Here is a 23,129-nt window from a genome sequence, read left to right as displayed (position 1 = left end):
AAATCTTTAAAAAATAAAAAAATAAAATAAATTACAATTGGTTAAAGTATGGTGTAATATTAGTTTCAGGTGTACCATATAGTGATTTAACACTTCCATACAGAGTTCCAAACACATTCATCATTCTTAACCCGTACACTACCAGTCACTATCAATGATTCAAGCCTGTGAATTCTTTTCTTTTTTTTAAGATTTTATTTATTCATGAGAGACAGAGACAGAGATAGGTAGAGGGAGAAGCAGGCTCCATGCAGGGAGGCTGATGTGGGACTCAATCCCGGGACTCCAGCATCACACCCTGGGCTGAAGGCAGGGGCCAAACCGTTGAGCCACCCAGGGATCCCTAATTCTTTTCATTTATATCTTGCCTATTGGTTTATTCACTAATTTACTATTTACTCATGAAGAAATACACATGAATCCGAAAACCCCAGTATAAGAGCCTTGACATCCCTAATATCCATCTATAAAATCATTTCCCACAGACATCAGATCTGTTTCTTAAATCAGCCTCGGTGTTTCACATATGGACATCTCAACATAATGTTTCACATCATTCCCATGTTTATTACTAAGTCCTGTTTGGCTTTCTTTAATTATATTTCCTAGTTCATTTTTTTAAAAAGATTTACTTATTTATTTGAGAGAGAGAGAGAGAGCACACAAGCAGGGGGAAGGACAGAGGGAAAGAGAAAATTTCAAGCAGATGCCCCACTGTGGTGGGAGCTCAACTCAGGGCTTGGTCTTAAGACCTAGAGATCATGACCTGAGCCGAAATCAAGAGTTGAACACTTAACTGAGCCGCCCAGGTATCCCTATTTCCTACTTGTTAATAATGTATTCATTACTCTTAAATTGCCCAAACTGAGACAAGAACTCCGACTATTACTCACACACACTGGTCTCCATGATCTTAAGACAACCATTGAGTTTGAGGCCATGACGGAATGCCAGAATTGGTGTAGCAGTGTCCATTCTGAGGAGTATAAGAGCAAGCAGAAAATAAAGTGTGACATCTTCTACCCATTGGTCCTTCCTATTTCACCTTTCATTTACTCAGCCATTTAATATTAATTTATTGTGCTATTTGCTTACTTTTCTCTTAATAAAACAAATGTCGAACTCACAATTAGTTGATTCAGAACAACAAAACTGATTATTACTTATCAGTACCTATGTAATCCTTAGCCAAAGGGGTAACACCCTTGGTCCATTTATTATCCATTCCACATAATATTAATAGTATTGCTTTCCTTACCACATCTTTTCATAATTTGGAATATGCCTCACTCTGTTCACCTTTAAGTATTTATTTTTATTGATCCTTCCATTGATTCTTTTATATTAATATGATCATAATCTATAAGCCATAACTTTAGAAGCAAAAGATTCTTACATATCTCTAACATCTATCTATAGGATATTTTCCAACAATAAGAAGAGACTAGATTTCTATAGTATTAGTGTTGGACCTCAGAGTTCCAGACATGTAGTAGTCATCATCCATGACTCATACCGCCACCAGTGGTCATCATTGATCCAGACTTGGCCCTCATTTTAATTTGTGTCTACATGAATTTTATTAGTTCATCAATAATATTAAAAGAAATACCTAAAGTCATAAAACATGAGAGTAAGATCCTTAAGTATCTCTAACATCTGTCTGTAGAAGTGTTACTCATGGCAATATACCTCTTTCATTAATTTATTTCAATGCTGCATGTAAAAATTAATCAAAACAATGCTTCACATCAACCCCATACTTATGCCAGGGCAATGGTTAACCTTCAAAATTTATATTTCATATTTTTAAAATAATACGTGAATGCCTTTAAAAAACAAACACTGAAACCAAGACAACAACCTTGACTATTACTCACATTGGTCTCCATGATCTTAATGCAGAGATGTAACCATGGAGCTCACAACCATAGAGGATGCTTACATCAGCTCAAGGGTGTCCATTCTAAGGCTTACAAGGCAGAGGAGGTGATAAAGAAAGGTTGAGACATTATCTGCATTGGTCCTTGCATTCCACTTTTTATTTAACCAGTCATTTAGGTAGTTATTTGGGATAACATTTTATCTTCTCTAAAGTAAACAGTATAGGTCTTGCCATTGACCCAGAACATGAGCACTGACTATTGGTAACACTGTCTATATTATCTTTAGTTAAAGAGTAACACCCTTATGACATTTACTTCCTAATGAATATCAGAGTTTTCAATATATATCAACAGTATTTCTTGTCTCATCAGATATTTTTATTTTTTTCATCAGATATTTTTATAATTGAACAATGCTTAACATTATTCATCTTTACCTATACATTTTTAATGTTCTTTCATTGATCCAATTGTAATAATAGTTTGAAAATGCATGAGCGCAAAGACCAAAATGAAAGCCTTGTATTCTTCTGACATCTGTTTATATAATCATTTCAAAAAGAGAAAATGGACTAGATCTCTTTTGGGTTGGACCTCAGAGTTCCAGACACGTAGCATTCATCGTATATGACTCATACGCCACCAGCCGTCATCATTGATCCAGGATTAGTCCACTTTCTCTTCATTCATTTCTATATTTATTAATTCATTAATTCACTAATCATACTTTTAAACTCCATGACTCATAAAAACTGAAAAAGAGTCCTGGTATCTCTAATCTGTATATAGAATCATCTCATATCAATATATCTCTTTCATTAATATCCTTAGATTTTCATATATGCATCCATTGATAGAATGTTTCAAATCCACTCTGTATTTACCACTAGTCTACAATTGGCCTTATTTGATTATCTTTCAAACTTTGTTACACATTAAATACTCTATTTAAATAAAGAAATCAAACCAAAATAAGAACATTGATTATTACTCACATTGGTCTCCATACACCTAACAAATAGATGAAACCAGAAGCTCAAGACCGTGAAAGATGCTTACATCTGCTCAAGTGTTTCCATTCTGAGGAGTACAGAGCAGAACAGATGATAAAAAAAATATGCCAGCTCTCCATTAATCCTTGCCTTTTACTTTTAATTTAGACAGTCATTTATGCAATCATTAATTTCAAGTGTATTTATTTCATTTCCTCCTAAGAAAATAATTTTCAACTTGCTGCTGACCCATGACATAAATGTTTGTCTGTAATTAATAATATATTTTCCCCAACTTAAGAGGTAACAGTCACATGCTGTTGGACTTCAGTGTTAACAATATATATTAATAGCATTTCTTGCCTTATCATGTATTTTTATAATTGGACATGCTTCATTCCACTTCTCTTTCTTTCTCTACTTCTTTCAATTCACTTATCAAGTTATAATAATGAAATGAAAAACAATGAACCCAAAGACCAAAAATATCTTTGTGTATTCCTGATCTCTCTATATATAATCACTTTAAACAAAAGGAATGGCCTAGATTTCTCTTCTGTCGGACCTCAGAGTTCCAGACACGTATTCATCGTATAGGACTCATACGCCACCAGTAGTCATCATTGATCCAGTATTGTCTCTCTTTTTCTTCATTCACTTCTATCTGTTTATTGACCATAATTCACTAATAATAGACCATAATTCACTAATAATAATTTGTAATCACTGTGATTCACAAAGACCCAAGAGGAGTTTTATCCCTAATCTTCATAATGAATAATTCTCACATCAATCTCTTTCATTAATTAACCTCAATTTTATATACATGCAATAATCAGTATAATGCACCATCTCAATCTCACATTTATCACTACTGTACAATTGGCCATCTTTTAAGTAATACTTTGAGTACTCTTTTTTTTTTTTTTTTTTACGTTGAGTACTCTTAAACCACCCACCCAAACTAAGACAAACACTGTGTCTACTACTCACATTGGTCTCCGTGCTCCTAGCACACATATGCAACATGGAGCTCGTGACCACGGAAGGTGTTAAATCAACTCAAGTGTGTCCACTCTGAAGAGTATAGAACAGATGATCTAAAAAACAAAAATAAATAAATCTTATCAACAGATCTTTTATTTCTGCATTTCAGTTATGTATTGATATATGTATTAATTTTCCACAAATATTTTTTCTCTTAACAAAAGGAATAATCTCAAACTTGGATCTGATCCAGAACAATAAAATTTACTTACTAAACAGTGTCTACATGATCTTAAACCAAAGAGAGAACATTCTTAATCCATTTATTTCTGAATGAACATCAGTGTTTTCAGTTTTTAGTAATATTTTTTGCCTCATCACATAGGTTTATAATTGAAAAATGCTTCCTCTTCTTTATCTATTTATATTTGTTTGGTGGCTCTATCCTTGATTCATTAGTAATAGTGAATCTAAATCTGTAAATCTAAAATGATAACATGATATCTGTATACTCCTGACATGTGTCTAAGGGATCATTTCAAACAAGTAATAGACTAGGTATTGTGTTGAACCTCATATGTATTGCTCATCATCCATAACTCATACACCACCAATCATCATTATTGGTCCATGCTAGATCCTCACTTTTTTTATGTGTTTTACATTTATCCTCAATTAAATCGTTAATTCATAGATATTAATAAAAGACACACTTATTCAAGAAAACATGAGCACAAGATGCCTGAATATCATTAATGCTGTTCTGTGGAATCCTTTCCCATATATACTATATTTTTCCTATTTTATTAATCAACACAATATTTCTTATTATATCTACTTTTGTGCCATGGATAACTTTATTATGTTTAATACTTTTTAACAATGCTGAGAATACTCTTAAACAAATGATTAAAACCAAGCTAAGATCTTTGACTATAACTCACCTTGTCTCTTTCCTGACACAGAGACAACATAATCTTAATTAAGGCAAAAGCTAAAATCAGCTCAGTGCATCCATTCTGAAGAGACAATGATTTAAAAAAATGAGACATTCTCCCCGTTGACCCACAGTTTTCATCTTTAATTTACATAATCATTTAAGTGTTTATTAATGTATGGTAATATTTATTTTTCTCTCAATGCAATAAATATCAAACTCGCGACTGACTGACTCAGGGTGATACTACCACCTATCACCATCCATGTCACTCTTACTCAAAGCTGTAATATACTTGGTCTATTTATTATCCATTCCAGTGAATATTAATATTCATCTCCCTGACTATATATTTTAGTAATGAACAATGCTTCACCCTCTTCATCTTTATTCATTTATACATTTGCAAATTTATTCTTGCCATTGATTCTTTTATAATCATATTTTTAAAATTCATGAACTCAAAGATCAAGGAAAAGATCACTGTAGAATGCTGAAATCTATCTACAAGTCTTAAAATATGGCAAATGAAAAAAATATGGTGAATAGAGTCTTTTTGTGTGGGACCTCAAAATTCTAGACATGAGGTATTCATTGTATATGATTCAAAAACCACCAGTTATCGTCACTGGACCATGATTGCCCATCTTCATTCTCATCTACATTTGTTTATTAATTAATTAATGAGGAAATCCATGTAAATCACAAAAACACAAGAATAAAGTCCTTGAAGATTCCATAGTCACCTCTAGAATCATTCTCATAGAGATTAAATCTCTTTCATTTAACTGAACTCCATGTTTCATTTATGGATTAAACAACGTAATGCTCCATATCAATCTGATATTAAACATCACTATGGATAGCCTTCTTTGATTATATTCAGTACTTTTTAATAATTCAGTGAATAATTTTTTTAAAGCCACTCAAACTAAATCAAAAACTTTGACTATTACTCACATTGTTTTCCATGCTCCTAACACACAAAGATGAAACCATAGAGTTCATGACCTGGGAAGAGTCCTTAAATCAGGTCAAGAGTGTCCATTCTAAGGAGTACAGAGCATCACATCATAGCAGATGATAACACAATTAAGAAATTGTCTCCTTTGTACCTTGCTTTTTACCTTCATTTGTTTAGTCATTTTGGCAACCATTATTTGGAGTATATTTGATAAGTAAATGACCAACTTTGACTTGAGACTGACCCAAAACAAACAATTTCTGTAACTTATACTATCTATATCACCATTAGCCAAAAAGGAAACAGTCATGTACCACTAATTTCTCTTTAAATTTTAGTGTTCTCAATTTATGTTAAAGTGTTTTTGTCTCATCACATATTTTTATAATTGTACAATGTGGAACTCTATTCTTTATGTATTTGTTTATTGATTCTTCCATTGATCCCATTAGAACTATAGAATGAAATTATATACAAACAAGGAACAAATAGAAATTCATTCTGTATTTCTGAAATTTGTCTACAAGATCATTTCAAATAAGAGGAATAGGCTAGATTTCTGTTGTTTTAGGTCTCAAAGTTCCAGACACATACTATTCATTGCATATGGCTCATATGCCTCTGTCATCATCACTTGTCCAGGATTGGCCCATATTTCCATCATCTATTCCTTATTTATTGATTATTTCATTAATAAGAATTTTATTTTTTTATTTTTTTAATAATAAGAATTTTAAATGCTATTACTTCACCCAATGGAAAAATTCAACAGGATGCTGTATATCCCTAATCTGTATATAAAATCATTCTAACATCAACGTATCAGTTTCATATATTCTCCTCAGAATTTCATATATGCATTAAAAATAATACTTCATATAAATCCCATTGTTATCACAGTTGGCCATCTTTGACTATATTTCAATTTTAATAATGCATTAAATACCCTTACACAAGCCACCCAAATGAGATAAAAACTTTGACTGTTACTCACATGATCTTTAGCCTCCTAACAAAGAGATGCAACATAGACCACAGAAGGTGTTCAAATCATCTTGATTGCGTTCATTCTAAAAAGTACAAAACAAATCAAGTGACTTTTAAAGTTGAGACCATATACACTATGATTCTTGTTTTCTACATTTTATTTACTCAATTACTAAAGTATTTATAATTTTTCATAATGTATATGTATTTTTTCTCTTAACAAAAGGAGAAACTCAGATTTGGAACTGATCTTGTGCAACCAAACTGACTTTTACATATTACTGTCTATAAGATCCTAAGCTAAAAAGGTAAAATTCTTGTTCTTTTTATGCTTTAATAGGTATAGGTGTTTTCAATTTTTATTAATATTTTCTGCCTTAACACATAAATTCATAGTTGAATAATGCTTACCCTTCTTCTTTTTGATCTACATATTTTTATTTATTTAATTGTTCTGTCAATGAGCCATAAATAGTAAACCAAAATCTATTAATCTAAAATAAGACCATGACATTTGTGCATTTCCGACTTCTGTTAATAGGATCATTTCCAAAATAAGAGATAAGCCGATTAATTATGTTTTGTGTTGGACTTCAGAATTCTAGATACATTTTATTCACTGTCCCTGACTCATAAGCCACCAGTCATCATCAATGGGCCATGTGAAGTCCCATTTTTCTTCATTCATTTCTAAATTTATATCAAATCATTAATTTACTGATAATAACAAAATATACATGATTCATGATAACACAAGAACAATATCCCTGACTATCCCATCCCTAAAATCTATGAATACAAATCTTTCTCAAAACACTGTATCTTTCTCATTAAGTGACATCAAAATTGCACATTATTAATCAATATTTCATGTCACATTAATCAGTGGGCCATATATATATCTTTTGAAATTAGACTTAATACTTTAAAATAGTACAGCGAATGCCTTACATAAGTGACCAAAACCAAGACAAGAACTTTGACTATTACTCTACCGTGGTGTCTTTCTGAGAACAGAGATAATGTAACAATTTTGATGGCAGAAAAAGGCTTAAGTCTTGCCTGTTGTTTCTGAAGAGTATCAAGCAGAAAAGATGATAAAAAGATTGAGACATTCTTTCTACTGATCTATAATTTCTATACTTCATGTATATTGTCATCTGGGTATTAATTACTTTATAGTAAAATTTATTTATCTTTCTCTCAATACAATAAACATCAAACTTTCAACTGACCTCAGGGCTATACTGACCACGACCTATCACTGTCCATGTCACCCTTACTCAAACATTTAACAGACTTGGTCAACTTATTATCCACTCCAGTAGATATTAATATTCATTTTCCTGACTATGTATTTTAGTAATGAACAATAATTCACCCTCTTCATCTTTATTCATTTATACATTTGCTAATTTATTCTGTCATTGATTCTTTCATAATTACATTTTTTATAATTCATGAACACAAAGACCAAGAAAAAGATCACTGTATAATCCTGAGATCTGTCTATGGTATGATTTAAAATATGGGGAACAGACTAGATTCCTTTTGCACTGGCCCTCAGAGTTCCGCACAAATATTATTCATCATCTATGACTTTGTACCACTAGTCATCATCATGGTCCAAGATTGGCTGTCTTTCTGACCACTCGTATCTATATTTCCTTATTGATGATGTGTGTATTTCTAATTAATTAATGAAGGAATACACACAAATCACACCAAAAAAATAAGATCTTTCACTATCCCTAGCATTAATCCACAATATCCCCATAATATAAACAGGCTAAATCCTTTTCATTAACTGAGCTTAGTATTTGTTTCTTTATGGATTACTTACTTTAATGCCTCCTATCAATCTGATATTGAACATTGGCATGGCTAGCCTTCTTTGAACCACTCAAACCAAGAAAGAATTGTGACTATTACTCACATTGATTTCTATGCTCTTAACAGGTAGATGCAAACATAAAGATCATGACTGTAGATGAATCCTTAAATAGGCTCAAGTATGTCCATTCTGAGAGTGAGGAGCAGAGCAAATGATAAAAAATTAAGACACCGATCCATTGATCCATAGATTATACCATCCATTTATATACTTTTTATGTTAATATACTTGTCTTAATACATCAAATGTAAAACTTGAAACTGACAGCAGTAACTGACTGTTACTTATACTGTTCTATTACCATCTTTTCATCAGAGACCAATCGGTCTGTTTACTGTCCATTCCAAGTTATAATATTATTTCTTTTTGTACATTCCTGATGTACAGTTAAAAGAGTCAATTCAAACAGAGGGAATGAACTAGATTTCTTGCATGGTGGACCTCAGAGTTCCAGACACGTATTCATCACATACGATTCATACGCCACCAGTGGTCATCATTGATCCAGTACTGTTCCTCTTATTTAAATGTATTTTGCACTTTTTAACAAATAATCTTAAAATACAACACACTGAAACCAAGAAAATAAACTCAACTGTTACTCACATTAATTTCTGTCCTCCTATTATATAGAACCAACCATTGAGCTCTTGACCATGGAAGATGTTAAATCAGCTCAAGTGCATCATTCTGAGGAATACAGATAGAATAGATGGTAAAAAAAAAAAAAAGAAAGAAAGAAAGAAAGAAAGAAAGAAACCTTTCTGAATTTCACTAGTTAGGTATTTATTACTTTTTCTTAATATGTAATTTTTATCTTAGCAAAAGGAAAAACTCAATCTAAAGATTGACCCAGAAAAATAAAATTCACTCTTCCTCATCATGTGCCTATATGAACCTTAGCCTCTTGATTCACTGATTCCTTAAAGGGTATCCGATAATATATAAATATAATATAAAAATTATATCTTTTGCTTCACTACATACATTCATAATTGGACCATTCTTCACCTTCTTCTTCTTAATATATTAACATATTTATTTAAATATTTCTATCAGGGGCAGCCCCTGTGGTTTAGCGTCGCATTCGGCCCAGGGTGTGATCCTGGAGACCCGAGATTGTGTCCCACATCGGGCTCCCTGCATGGAGCCTGCTTCTCCCTCTGCCTGTGTCTCTGCCTCTCTCTCTCTCTCTGTGTGTCTCTCATGAATAAATAAATAAAATCTTTTAAAAAAAAATAAAAATAAAATAAATAAATAAATAAATATTTCTATCATTATTCCATTAATAATAACTAATCTATGAAATCAATATAAGAATATGATTTTGTATATTCCTGACATCTCTTCAGGGAAACAATTTCAGTGGAGGAAATAGAGTGATCATGTCCCATATGGGACCTCAGAGTTTCAGACACATATTTTTTTATCCTTGATTCCTACGTTTCCAGTCATCATCATCGCATCATGGCTGTTTTTCTTTGTTTCTCCATCAGTATTGATTAAATTATGAATTAATTAGTAACAATACATGCTTCATAAAAACCCAAGAACAAATATTGAATATCCATAACTATGGTTTACAGAATAATTTCTCACATAGACTATATCTTTTTCATTAATAGACCTCAATCCTGCACATTATAAATTAATCAACATAATGTTTTATATCATATTTATCATTAGGTCATGGTAAACTTTTAAATTAATTTAATAATTTTTAATAATACCATAAATACTTTCAAACAAATGACCCAATCCAAGACAACAACTTTGACCATTACTCACTTTGGTCTCTCTCTACAGAGGCACCATGACAATTCTGATGAGACAAAAGCTAAAACTGGTTCCAGCATCTCTTCTAAAGAGTACTAAGCAGAAAAGGTGACTAAAATGTTGACACTTTCCACTGATTCATAGTTTTCATCATTCATTTGCGTAATCACCTGGGCATTTCTTAATTCATGGTAATATTTATTTTTCTCTTAATAAATCAAATGTCAAGGTTTTGACGGATGCAAACAATAAGTATTACTTATCACTATCATTCTCACTCAAAACATATACACTTGATCATTTTTTTCCATTCCAATTATATCATATTTACTTATTATATATTTTAACAATAAACAGTGTCTTATTCTTTTAAGATTTATCCATTTCATTTTATTTACCTTGCCATTGATTTTTTTTTTTGAAGTACAGTTGACACACAATGTTACTTTAAATTCAGGTGTACAACAGAGTGACTTAACAACACTCTATACATTATGCTATGCTCACCACAAGTGTAGCTACCACCTGTCACCATACAATAACACAGGAAGCCTGTATCTGGAAACCTGTATCTCCCACTCCCCTTCCCCCATTTTGCCTATCCTCTCCTCCCCCTCCCCCTCTAGCAATCACCAGTTTGTTCTCTATATTTCTACCACTGATTTTACAATAATAATACTTTTAAACATTCATGTACACAAAGGCCAAGAACATGACCCTCACAAATGCCTGACATCCCTCTATAGGATCACTTCAAATGAGGATAAAGGACTAGATTTATTTTGTGTTGGACCCCAGAGTTCCAGATCTGTAGTGTTCATCATCTAAGACTCATATGCCACCACTTGTCATCATTTATCCAGGTATGTCCCTCATTATCTTCAGTCGTGTCCACACATTTTTACTAATTCATCAATTCACTAATAATAATAAAATAAATACCTACAGTCACAAAAATTTGAAAAAGACCCCTGTATATCTCTGATATCTGCCTATGGAATTTCTTTTCACAGACAATATATATCTTTCATTAATGCCTTCAAAATTTCCTACAAAGATTAATTACAATAATGCTTCATATTAACATCATCTTTCTTTTTAGCATGTTTGGCGATTACTGATCCTATTTCACACTTTTTAATAATGTGGTGAATACCTTTTTGAAAAACCACAAAACCAAGAAAAGAATTTTTACCATTATTCATGTTGGGCTCCATGCTCTTTACACATAGATGCAACCACTGATCCCAGGACATGGTGGACTGCTTAAATCAGCCAAGAATGACCATTCTAAGGAGTACAAGATAGAGCAGATATAAAGAAACTATGACCTTATGTTCATTCATCACTGTATTCCATCTTTCATTCAGTCACTTAGGTAGGTATAAACTTGTATAATGTTTATTTTATTTTTCTTAAGTGAATGAACAATATCTTGTCCTTGACAGAAAACATGAATATTAACTATTATTTAGAAATTATATCACTTTAGTCAAAGAATAGATGCATATATATCTTTCATAATAAGCATTTCTTTTTTATATACAGTAATAATATTTCTTGCCTAATTCCATATTTTAAGAATGGACAAAGTTTCACCACCTTCATCTTTCTCTGTATTTGTTTATTATTTCATTCAACTAGTTATAATAATAATAGAAATGCATTAATGTAAAGGCCAAAAGAAGATCCTTGTATATATTCCTGACATGTGTCTAGAGGATCACTTGAAATGGGGGTGGTGGACAACAATCTATCCATGTTGGACTTCAGAGTTCCAGAGTTCCGTATATTCATCGTATACAACTCCTACGTCACTAGTGGCCATCACCAATCCATATTGTAACTGTTTTCTTCATTTCTAGAGTGCTATTGACTAATTTATTAATTCACTAATTATTTCAAAGCCCAATTATCAAAAAAAGCAGCCATGAAATCCCTATTCTGTTTATCGAATCATTTTCATATTAATATATCTCTTTCTTTAAATATCCTGTTTTTATGTTTCGTATCATTTCAATATTTGCCACTTGGCTACAGGTGACCAACTTTATTAAATATGCCACTTTTAAAAACTACACTGAATATCCTGAAAAAAAAATCACTGAAACCCATACAAGAACTTTGACTCTTATGCTGATTTCTATGCCACCAGGTCATATGGCTTGAAGTAGCTCAAGTGTGTCCATTCTGAGAGGGATAGCTGATGATTTAAAAAAATAGTTAAATTCCTATTCCCATTGATCCTTGATTTCCACATTTTTTACCCATTCATTTAGTAATTTATAAATCATATATACTTTTTATCTTAATAAAATGAAGAGCAGAAAACGTGAAACAGACCCACAACAACAACAAAAAATGGACTCTTAATTATCTGTGTTAATAGGATTCTTAGTCAAACAAATGACACTCCATTCTTTATCTTTTTTTCTTTTTTTTTTAGATGATATTCTTGATCCCTTTATTCCTTAATGAGTTTCAGTGTTTTCAAATCTCATACCTGATCACAAATGTTCAGAGTTAAAAAGCACTTTGTCCTTTCCTTCTTTATTTATTATTTGTATTTCTTTAATTGCCCTACAATTAGTCTATTAACAATAATAAATTGTAATCTATAAACCCAATACTGACATGGGGTATATTTCTAACACCTGTCTATAGGATTAAATAAACAGAATATACTAGATATTATGTTGGACCTTGGTATCCAGACACATGGTATTCATTGTCCATGACTCACCCACCATCATCCATCACCACTGACTCATGATTAGACTTCTTTCTTTTCATTCTCATTAACATTTGCTTATGGTTTAACAAAATTAATTCACGAAATTAAAAATAAACAAATGTAAGATCCCTTAATATCCTTAATATCTCTCTCTACAATCTTTTCCAGAGACTAACTCTGTTTCAAAATCTGACTTCAAGGTTTGCATTTATGGATATAAATCATCAAATTAATGTTTCATATCAATCTGATATTTAATACTGGCATATTTTGCCTTCTTTTATTGTATTTAATATTTGGAATAATCTAATGAATGCCCTTAAACAAACCACCTAAGCTCAAATACTGACACTCACACTGGTCTCTTTAGCATTCCTAATAACATAGACGCAACTGGAGAGCACATCATCTTGAAAGATGCTTATATCAGCCCAAATGGGTCCATTCTGAGGAGTACAGATCAGAGCAGATGATAATAAAAAAAAAACTCAAGAACTCAAGTCTCTTTTGTGTTGGACCTCAGAGGTCCAGACATATATCATTCATCATACGTGAATCCTATGCCTAGAGTTATCATTGATCCAAAGAAGACCACTCTCTCTTCATTCTTCTCTATATTGTTTATTGATTAATTTATTAATTTATTAATTATAATTCTGAAACTGTATTATAAAAAATAAAACAAGTCCTTGAGCTCCCTAGTATGTGACTAGAATGATTCTCAGAATATCTATGTCATTAACTATCCTCAGTTTCTCATTTATTAATGAAAACAATACCTCATATTAAGCCTGTAATTGTTACTAGGATAGAGTTCACATTCTTTGATTATATTTCACACTTTATACAAGTATAGTGAATATCCTTAAGCAAAATACCAGAACGAAGATAAGAACACCAATTATTACTCACATTGGTCTCCAGACTCCTCCAACAGAACTGTAGCCCTGGAGCTCATGAGCAGGGAAGAATCAAAGCAAGTCCAGTGTGTCTGTTCTGAGGAATGCAGGGCAGAGCAGATGATAAAAAAGTGAAACATCTCTCCAATAATTGTTGCTTTTCACTTTTCATTTAGTTAAGCACTTAGGTAATCACTAATTTGGTATAAATATTGTTTTTCTCGGGATCCCTGGGTGGCGCAGCGGTTTAGCGCCTGCCTTTGGCCCAGGGCGCGATCCTGGAGACCCGGGATCGAATCCCACATCGGGCTCCCGGTGCATGGAGCCTGCTTCTCCCTCTGCCTGTGTCTCTGCCTCTCTCTCTCTCTGTGTGTGACTATCATAAATAAATAAAAATTAAAAAAAAATTTTTAAATATTGTTTTTCTCTTAAGGAAAAACAACTTTGATTTTACCACTGACCCAGAATCTGAACATTGTTTATGCCTTACACCATCAATAGCCTCCTTAGCCATCCAGGCAACAGTCCTGTACCATCTTCTTCAAATGGAAACCCAGGGTCTTCACAGGATGTTAACAGTATTTCTTACATAATCATATATTTTTATAATTGAACAATGCTTTACTCATTCATATAAATTTATATATTTATTTATAGATTCTCCTATTTATCCAATTATACTAATAGCACGAAAACACGTGAACTTTAACACCAAAGATAGTATCATTTTATATTCCTGACATGTGTCTAGAGAACCCCTTCAAACAATGGGAATGGACTAGATTTCTTCCATTGGACCTCAGAGTTCCAGACACGTATTCATCATATACGACTCATACGCCACCAGTGGTCATCATCGATCCAGCATTCTCCCTCTTTTCCTGCATTCATTTCTTTGTTTAATGATTAAATTATTAATTCACTACTAATAATTTCTAAACACTATGATTCAGCAAAACCCAAGAAGAGTTATTGCATTCCTAATCTGTACATAGATTATACCCACATCAATGTGTCTCTTTCATTAATTATCCTGTTTTCCACACTTGAATTAATTAATATAATTTTCATATATCCCAGATTTATCACTGAGATACATTGTCTTCTTCAAGTACATTTTGAACTTTAAAAAAAATACTTAACCTAGGAAAGAATTTAACTGTTACTCACACTAATCTGCATCCTCCAATTACATAGAGGGAACCACAGAGCTCATGCCCATGAGGGTATGAAGTATGTCTATTCTAAGGAGGTCAGAGCAGAGCAAGTGATAAAAATAACTAAGATCTAATTGACATTGATCTTTGCTTTTTATTTCATAGGCCCAGGACTTAGATATTTATTTTTCATCTTTATATATATAATATACATTTTATATATAAATAAAAATTTTATATATGATACACAAATATATAATAAAATGTATATAAGTAAATAATAAAATATATAACTTATAAATACATAAAATACATAAATAAAATGTTAAATATTTTAAAATATAGTTAAAATATAATACAAAATACATAAGATATAATATAAATGTGATCTATAAAATATGTAAATGAATAAAATGCAATATGTAAATATATAAATACATAAAATATAATATGAATATGTAAGATATGTAACTAAAATGAAATATATAAAATATAAAATAATATATAAATACATATTTTATTATATATTTATCCAAACAAAATGTAAAGCTCAACCTTGAGACTAACCCAGAATAACACAACTGATTCTTACAAATCAATGCCTATCTGATTTTTAGCCAAAGAGGTGATACATCTTGATCTGTTATTTCAAATAAGCACCAGTATTCTCAGTTTTATTAATATCTTTTATCTTACCACATATGTTCAGTTAGGCAATGAATGTTTCATCCTATTCTTTAATTTTTATTTATATTTGTTCAATACTTCTATCATTATTCCATTAATAACAACTACATCTATGAAATCAATACAAAAATATGACCTTTGTATTGATTTGTATTGACACTGACATCTTTCTGTGGAAAAAAAAATTTGTCTATAAAATCAATAGCATTTCTTGCCTAACCCAGTAATCTTTTATCTGGACAATATTTCATTCTTCTTATATTTATTCATTTTTATATTTACTATCTCATTGATCCAATTATAAAAATAGAAACAAAAATACATTAACATAAAAGACAAAACTAAGATCTTTCTGTATTCCTGACACCTGACCGTTGAATCATTTCCAACAGGGGTAATTAAGCAGGAAACTTTCTGCTGGGCCTCAGAGTTTCAGACATGTTTACTATATACAACCCATACACCACCAGTGGTGGTCATTGATCCAATTATTGTACCTTTTCTTCATTTATTTCCACATTGTTTGTTGACTAATTCATTTATTCACTAACTATAATTTTACAACTATGATTCACAAAACCCAAGAAGCCACTGATATCCTTATATGTATCTAGAGTCATTTTCACATCAGTATATCTGATTCATTAATCATCTTAAATTTCATTTATGCCTTAATAAATAAAATTATATGTTTTCAGCCAATTCAATATGTATCAATGGGTTACAGTTGCCTTCTTCAATTCTATATGGTACTTTTTTTCTTTCTTTAAGTTTTTACTTAAATTCCAGTTAGTCAACATGCAGTGTAATATTAGTTTCAGGTGTATCATATAGTGATTCATCAATTCCATACATGACCCGGTGCTCATCACAACAAGTGCCCTCCTTCATCCCCATCACCTGTTTCCCACATCCCACCCCCTCCTACTCCCCACCGATGACCATCAGTGTGTTCTCTACAGTTAAGAGTCTGTTTCTTGGTTTGCGTCCCTCGTTGTCCCTTTTTCCCTTTGCTTGTTTGTTTTGTTTCTTAAATTCCACATATGAATGAAATAATATGGTATTTATCTTTCTCTGCCTGACTTATTTCACTTAGCATAATGCACTCTAGCTCCATCCATGTTGTCGAAAATGGCAAGATTTCATTTGTTTTTATGGCCAAGTAATATTCCATTGCAAACATATACCACTTCTTTTTTTCTCAGATCTAGGGTTAGAGTTACGGTTAGGGGCTCATGACCTGAGGTCAAGAGGGATGTTCTACTGACTGGGGCAGCCATGCATTCCCTTGAGTCTTTATACATGTCTTCTTTATCCCACCATTGACACCTTACAAGTATCATTAAAATTTGTGAACACAAAGACCAAGAAAAAAAATCGTGTATATTCTTGACACCTGTCTACAAGATCCCTTGACACATGGGGAATGTACTAGATAACACCGTGTTGGACCCTAGAATTCCAGACATGTAGTATTCATTGTATATGCTTAATTTACCACTAGTCATCTTCACTGATCTGTGACTGGCCCTCTTTCTTTTCATTCTCATAAACATTTGTTTACTGATTAATTCATTCATAAAAAAATCTTTAAAAAATTAGAATAAGATCCATCAACATCTCTACCATCCATTCGTAGAATCATTTCCACAGAGACTAATCTGTTTCAATAGCTGACCTCAATATTATACTTTGGCCAACAAAATGCTTCATCTCAACCTAATAAATAACATTGGCATATTTTATCTTCTTTAATAATACTTTTGAATAGTACAAGTAAATAGCCCTAAACAAATGACTCAGGCCGAGACAAGAACTTTAACTCTTACTCACATGGTCTCCATGCTCCTCAAACATAGATGCAACCAGAGGGCTCATGACATTGGAATGTTACAATCAGCTGGCGTGCATCCATTCTGAGGAGTACAGAGCAGAGCAGATGATAAAAAATTAGACATTCTTCCATTTACCCTTGATTTACATCTTGTATTTAGTTGGGCATTTAGACAATCATTATTTGAAGTCTATTTCATTTTTCTCTTAAGAAAAAGAACCAAAAAAAAGAAAGAAAGAAAGAAAAAGAACCTACTTTGAACTTTGCACTGACCCAGAACATAAACATTGTCTATAATTGGTCCTCCATAAAGGTTACATTCGGGTACCATTTATTTCTCTTTGGACTACTCAGTGTTTTCAAAATATATTAATAGTATTTCTTGCCTCATTTTTTTACATCAGCTTTTTGAATCACGTATTTCCACAGTGATATTTCAACGATCCAATTTTAACAAAGAATATAAATGTATGAAAAGAAAGACCACATCTGTTTTGTGTTGGACCTCAGAGTTCCAGACATGTATTCATCGCATAGGACTCATACGCCACCAGTGGTCATCATCGATCCAATATTGTCCTTCTTTTTCTTCATTCATTTCTGTTTATTGGTTGATTAAAATATTAATTCATTAATAATAATTTCTAAACGCTATGATAAACAAAACCCTAGAAGAGCCTTTCTATCCCTAATCTGTACATAGATTATTCCCATATCAATGTATCTTTTTTATTAATTATCCTTAGTTGTCGACACATGGACTAATCAATGTTTCATATATTCCATATTTATCACTGAGATACAGTTGCCTTCTTAAAAATTATATTTCAACATGAAAGACTCCTAACTCTGGGAAACAAACTAGGGGTGGTGGAAGGGGAGGTGGGTGGGGGGGTGGGGGTGACTGGGTGGCGGGCACTGAGGTGGGCACTTGACGGGATGAGCACTAGGTGTTATTCTGTATGTTGACAAATTGAACACCAATAAAAAATAAATTTATTAAAAATAAAATAAAAATTATATTTCACACTTTTTAATAATACAGTGAATTGCCTTTTAAAAACCACCTGGAGGAGTACCTGAGCAGCTCAATCAGTTAAACCTCTGACTCTTGATCTCAGCTCAGGTCTTGATCTCAGGGTTGTGAGTTCAAGTCCCATGTTGGGATTCACACTGAGTGGAATAAAAAAACAAACACATGGAAACCAAGAAAAGAACTATTACTCACATTAACCTCTGTCTTCTTCTTATACGGAGGTAACAAGGACCTCAAGACCATGGAAAATGCTTTCATCAGCTTGAGGGCATCCATTCTGAGGATGACAGAGCAGAGCAAGTAATAGAAAAAAATTGAGACCTAACTGCAATTGATCTTTGCTCCTCACAATTCATACAGTCAATATTTAGTTATTTTTTCAGTATGTATATATTTTTATCTTACAAAAGGAAAAATTCAATTTCACTACCAAAAAGAATAACATTCACTCTTTTTTTATCAGAGTATATGTGACCTCAAAGAGGTGAGAACTTTGTCCATTTATCTCTTAATGGGTATTACTGTTTTCAATGGTTATTACTAATATCTCTTGCCTCATCACAAAACTTAATAACTAGACAATGTCCTGCTTTCTTGTTTTTTTACAAATTTGTATTTTTTAATAGTTCCATCATTATTCCATTAATAACAACCAATCTATGTCCATAAAATCACTATGAGAATATGTTCTTTGTACATTCCAGACATTTCTTCACTGAAACAATTCCAAAAGAGGTAACAGATTAATTAATTTCCATGATTGCCTCAGAGTTCCAGATTCATACATGAGCAGTCACATTTGGGCCTCATTATAGTCATTAATGTCTACATGCTTTTATTGAATAATTCATCAATTAATAACGATAAAATAAATGCTTGGGGAGCACAGAAACTTGAAGCAAGATCCTTAAATATCTCCAACATTTGTCTTTACAATTACTTCCTGCTGACAATAACTTTTATTAATTAACCAAAATGTTTCCTATATAGATTAATTAATATAATGCTTCATATTAGCCTCAAATTTACTCTCTGGCTATGGTTGTGACCATTAACTTTATATCACATTATTAATCATGCAGCCAAAATCTCTCTTAAAAGACCTCAAAACCGGGGCACCTGGGTGGCTCAGTTGGTTGGGAGTCTGCCTTCAGTTCAGGTCATGATCCCAAGGTCCTGGAAACAAGCCCTGCATCAGGCTCCCTGCTCGGTGGGGAGCCTGCTTCTCCCTCTCCCTCTGCCTGCCTCTCTCTCTGCTTGTGCTTTCTCTTTCTTTGTCAGATAAATAAATAAAATCTTTTTTAAAAAACCCACAAAATCAATTTGGACTCTAAAAAATTTTAACCCACATTGAGCTCCATGCTCTTCATACATAGATGCAACCACAGAGCTCATAACTGGCGGAATGTCTAAATCAGCCAAGGGCGACCATTCTAAGGAGTACAAGACAGAGCAGATGATAAAAAAATAAGACCTTATAATCATTGGTCCCTGCATTCCACCTTTCATTCAGTCAATCATTAATAAGCAATGAATTGGGATAACCTATATTTTATTTTTCTTAAGAAAATAAACAGTATCAATCTTGTAGCCGACAGACAGCATGAACACTGACCATTATTCAAAGAATAATACCATTATACCACATATTTCCTAATAGATATTTGTTTTCAAAATGTATTGACAGTATTTCTTGTTTAACCACAGATTTTTGTAACTAGACAATATTTAACCCACTTCTTATATATTTATTTATTATTTCATTGACCTAATTTAAAAATAGAATGTATCAACATTAAAGACCAAACACAAGATTATAGATTTATTTATAAATCATTTATCCAAATATAATAATAAAAGCGCATGAAGACAGCTAAAAACAAGATTCTCATATATTCCTGATATCTCTGTATAAGATCCCATCAAACAATAGGAATAGACATTTTATTGTGTGTTGGACCTCAGAGTTCCAGACACATACTCATCATATACGACTCATACACCACCAGTGGTCATCATCAATCCAGTATTATCCCTCTTTTCCTTCATTCAATTCTACACTGTTTATTGACTTATTAATTCATTAACAATAATTTAAAATCCTATTATTCAGAATAACGCAAGAGTCATGATAATCCTAGTCTGTATATAGAATAATTCTCACAACATAGCTCATTCATTAAGTATCTTAAATTTCATCTGTGATATAATAATAATAATAAAAGAAAATGTGAAAAACTATCTTAAATTTCATGCATGTAATAATATAATGCTTCACAGGAATTCAGTAGTTGTCACTAGGCTACACTTGGCTACCTTTGACCTTATGGTACTTTTAAAAATACATTGAATATACTTAAAAAAAAACAACACAGCAGAAACCAAGAACTTGACTATTACTCACATTGGTCTATGTGCTTCTAATGTACAGATGCGATCATAGAGCTCACCACCATAAAACAATCCTTAGCTTGAGTATGTCAGTTCTGAAATACACAGCACAGTAAATGATAAAAAGAAAAAGAAAGTTAAGACTTTATCTCCACTGATCCTTGCTTTTCACATTTCATTTACTCACTTATTTCATGACATGAATATATTTTTCTCTTAATAAAAGGAGCTACCTCAAACTTGACACTGACTCAGAAAGACTACACTCTTACTTATCTGTATAACTCTTAGCTAAGAAGGTAACACCCTTTTTCCGCTTCTTAACATAAATATTTCCAATTTTATTATTTCTTGCCTCACCATATAATGATACTTCATAGTTAGATAATCCTTCTCCCTCTGTTCTTTACCTATTATGTATATTTCTTTAATATACATAATATTATTGATCCACTAATCGTTGATCTACTTATAATAACAAACCCAAACTTACAAACTCAAAATAAGAATATGATCTTTGTATATTCCAAATATCCATGCACAGAGTCAAAGAGAATAGCAGGAGTGGACTATTATGTTGGACCTTGTATATCCAGACACAAATTGCTCATCACCCATGATTCATCAATCACTTGTCATCACTGTTCCACTAGAGGCCCACCTTTTCTTCATTCCTTCCTACATTTGTATTGATTAAATCATTAATTCATTGAAAATATTAAAATGAGTATAATTCACAAAAACTGAAGCATCTTATTGTTGTTCGAATGCCCTCAACTTCTAATATAGAATCACGCCAACAGAGGCTCTATTTCTTTCATTAATCAATCTCAATGCTATGTAATAGATTAATGAACACAATGTTTTATATCATATCTATTTGTTAAGCATAGTGAACCTTTTTATTATATTTATTACTTTTTAGTAATACCATGAACACAAACAAATGACCAAATCAAAACACTACTATTACTCTCCTTATTCCGTTTCCTAACACAAAGGAGAATCACCTGACAATCCTGATCACAGCAGAAGATGAAATCAGCTCAAGCATCTGTTCTGAAGAATATGAAACAGAGAAGGGGATGCAAAGATTGAGACCTCCTCTCCACCGACCCATGTATCCCACCATTCATTTATATAATCATTTAAGCATTTATTGGCTTAATGGAAATATTAATTTTATCTTAAAAATAAACTTCAAACTTGGAACTGAGTCAGACAATAACTGACTATAGCATTTCACTGTGGTTTTTTTTCCCGTCCCACCCATTTCACTGTTTATATCAACCTTAGTCGAAGATGTAATATACTTGGTCCTTTTATATACATCCTAATGTATATTAATATTCTTTTACCTTGCTACATATTTACCAAAAAACAATACTTCAACTTCCTCACCTTTATTCATTCATATATTTATTTATCCTATTAATAGTTTTATAAATTTTATTTTAATTAATTTTATAAATTATTAAAATTCATGAACACAAAGACCAACAAAATTCTTATATATTCCTAACATCTGTATATAGGATCCCTAGACACAAGAGAAAAAGAGTAGATTACTTCTGTATCAGACCTGAGTTCCAGACGCATAGCATTCATCGTATATGAACTCATACACCACCAGCTTTCATCACTGGTCCAAGACTGACCCTCTTTCTCTCCATTCTCAAGAAAATTTATTTATTAATTCATTAATCAAAAACTATACATAAATTAAAAATATAAGAATATAGTCCTTCAACATTTCTAACGTGCCTATATAATATTACAGAGACTAAATCTCTTTCATTAACTACCCCAGAATTACATTTATGGATTAGTAAACATATTGCTTCATATCAGTCTAGTATTAAACATTGCTATATTTTGCCTTCTTTGATTATATTTAATACTTTTGTATAACACACTGAATAGCCCTAAACCAAGACAAGAGCTTTGAGTCTTACGTGGTCTCGATGC

At 32.1% G+C, this 23,129-nt stretch overlaps 17 non-coding genes and 4 pseudogenes across 17 annotated transcripts; all 21 read right to left on the bottom strand.

Annotated features, from left to right (window-relative positions):
• Positions 1-85: 85 nt before the first annotated feature.
• On the bottom strand, positions 86-162 carry LOC112930362 (small nucleolar RNA SNORD113/SNORD114 family; annotated as a pseudogene).
• A 1,304-nt stretch (positions 163-1,466) lies between these two features.
• LOC112930373 (small nucleolar RNA SNORD113/SNORD114 family) lies at positions 1,467-1,542 on the bottom strand (annotated as a pseudogene).
• Positions 1,543-2,474: 932 nt separating this feature from the next.
• Positions 2,475-2,549, bottom strand: LOC112930372 (small nucleolar RNA SNORD113/SNORD114 family). The gene has a single exon (XR_003237134.1). It is a non-coding gene; the product is annotated as a small nucleolar RNA SNORD113/SNORD114 family (small nucleolar RNA).
• An 888-nt stretch (positions 2,550-3,437) lies between these two features.
• LOC112930381 (small nucleolar RNA SNORD113/SNORD114 family) lies at positions 3,438-3,509 on the bottom strand. Its single transcript, XR_003237142.1, has one exon. It is a non-coding gene; the product is annotated as a small nucleolar RNA SNORD113/SNORD114 family (small nucleolar RNA).
• Positions 3,510-4,431: 922 nt separating this feature from the next.
• On the bottom strand, positions 4,432-4,496 carry LOC112930348 (small nucleolar RNA SNORD113/SNORD114 family; annotated as a pseudogene).
• Positions 4,497-5,363: 867 nt separating this feature from the next.
• LOC112930405 (small nucleolar RNA SNORD113/SNORD114 family) lies at positions 5,364-5,438 on the bottom strand. Its single transcript, XR_003237161.1, has one exon. It is a non-coding gene; the product is annotated as a small nucleolar RNA SNORD113/SNORD114 family (small nucleolar RNA).
• Positions 5,439-6,333: 895 nt separating this feature from the next.
• On the bottom strand, positions 6,334-6,407 carry LOC112930356 (small nucleolar RNA SNORD113/SNORD114 family). The gene has a single exon (XR_003237120.1). It is a non-coding gene; the product is annotated as a small nucleolar RNA SNORD113/SNORD114 family (small nucleolar RNA).
• Positions 6,408-7,339: 932 nt separating this feature from the next.
• On the bottom strand, positions 7,340-7,414 carry LOC112930399 (small nucleolar RNA SNORD113/SNORD114 family). The gene has a single exon (XR_003237156.1). It is a non-coding gene; the product is annotated as a small nucleolar RNA SNORD113/SNORD114 family (small nucleolar RNA).
• An 895-nt stretch (positions 7,415-8,309) lies between these two features.
• On the bottom strand, positions 8,310-8,382 carry LOC112930352 (small nucleolar RNA SNORD113/SNORD114 family). The gene has a single exon (XR_003237116.1). It is a non-coding gene; the product is annotated as a small nucleolar RNA SNORD113/SNORD114 family (small nucleolar RNA).
• Positions 8,383-9,082: 700 nt separating this feature from the next.
• On the bottom strand, positions 9,083-9,154 carry LOC112930382 (small nucleolar RNA SNORD113/SNORD114 family). The gene has a single exon (XR_003237143.1). It is a non-coding gene; the product is annotated as a small nucleolar RNA SNORD113/SNORD114 family (small nucleolar RNA).
• Positions 9,155-11,210: 2,056 nt separating this feature from the next.
• On the bottom strand, positions 11,211-11,285 carry LOC112930394 (small nucleolar RNA SNORD113/SNORD114 family). The gene has a single exon (XR_003237152.1). It is a non-coding gene; the product is annotated as a small nucleolar RNA SNORD113/SNORD114 family (small nucleolar RNA).
• Positions 11,286-12,185: 900 nt separating this feature from the next.
• LOC112930401 (small nucleolar RNA SNORD113/SNORD114 family) lies at positions 12,186-12,261 on the bottom strand (annotated as a pseudogene).
• An 858-nt stretch (positions 12,262-13,119) lies between these two features.
• On the bottom strand, positions 13,120-13,193 carry LOC112930360 (small nucleolar RNA SNORD113/SNORD114 family). Its single transcript, XR_003237124.1, has one exon. It is a non-coding gene; the product is annotated as a small nucleolar RNA SNORD113/SNORD114 family (small nucleolar RNA).
• Positions 13,194-13,669: 476 nt separating this feature from the next.
• Positions 13,670-13,741, bottom strand: LOC112930409 (small nucleolar RNA SNORD113/SNORD114 family). Its single transcript, XR_003237165.1, has one exon. It is a non-coding gene; the product is annotated as a small nucleolar RNA SNORD113/SNORD114 family (small nucleolar RNA).
• A 1,107-nt stretch (positions 13,742-14,848) lies between these two features.
• Positions 14,849-14,920, bottom strand: LOC112930370 (small nucleolar RNA SNORD113/SNORD114 family). The gene has a single exon (XR_003237133.1). It is a non-coding gene; the product is annotated as a small nucleolar RNA SNORD113/SNORD114 family (small nucleolar RNA).
• Positions 14,921-16,317: 1,397 nt separating this feature from the next.
• On the bottom strand, positions 16,318-16,387 carry LOC112930349 (small nucleolar RNA SNORD113/SNORD114 family). Its single transcript, XR_003237113.1, has one exon. It is a non-coding gene; the product is annotated as a small nucleolar RNA SNORD113/SNORD114 family (small nucleolar RNA).
• Positions 16,388-17,346: 959 nt separating this feature from the next.
• Positions 17,347-17,421, bottom strand: LOC112930353 (small nucleolar RNA SNORD113/SNORD114 family). The gene has a single exon (XR_003237117.1). It is a non-coding gene; the product is annotated as a small nucleolar RNA SNORD113/SNORD114 family (small nucleolar RNA).
• Positions 17,422-18,233: 812 nt separating this feature from the next.
• LOC112930384 (small nucleolar RNA SNORD113/SNORD114 family) lies at positions 18,234-18,305 on the bottom strand. The gene has a single exon (XR_003237145.1). It is a non-coding gene; the product is annotated as a small nucleolar RNA SNORD113/SNORD114 family (small nucleolar RNA).
• Positions 18,306-20,724: 2,419 nt separating this feature from the next.
• Positions 20,725-20,796, bottom strand: LOC112930387 (small nucleolar RNA SNORD113/SNORD114 family). Its single transcript, XR_003237147.1, has one exon. It is a non-coding gene; the product is annotated as a small nucleolar RNA SNORD113/SNORD114 family (small nucleolar RNA).
• Positions 20,797-21,738: 942 nt separating this feature from the next.
• Positions 21,739-21,810, bottom strand: LOC112930358 (small nucleolar RNA SNORD113/SNORD114 family). The gene has a single exon (XR_003237122.1). It is a non-coding gene; the product is annotated as a small nucleolar RNA SNORD113/SNORD114 family (small nucleolar RNA).
• A 927-nt stretch (positions 21,811-22,737) lies between these two features.
• Positions 22,738-22,811, bottom strand: LOC112930406 (small nucleolar RNA SNORD113/SNORD114 family). The gene has a single exon (XR_003237162.1). It is a non-coding gene; the product is annotated as a small nucleolar RNA SNORD113/SNORD114 family (small nucleolar RNA).
• Between the last annotated feature and the right edge of the window lie 318 nt (positions 22,812-23,129).

This window comes from Vulpes vulpes, chromosome 6 (genome assembly GCF_048418805.1).
Source record: "Vulpes vulpes isolate BD-2025 chromosome 6, VulVul3, whole genome shotgun sequence".
NCBI classification, from domain to species: Eukaryota; Metazoa; Chordata; class Mammalia; order Carnivora; family Canidae; genus Vulpes; species Vulpes vulpes.
This window is presented reverse-complemented; position numbering and strand designations above follow the sequence as displayed.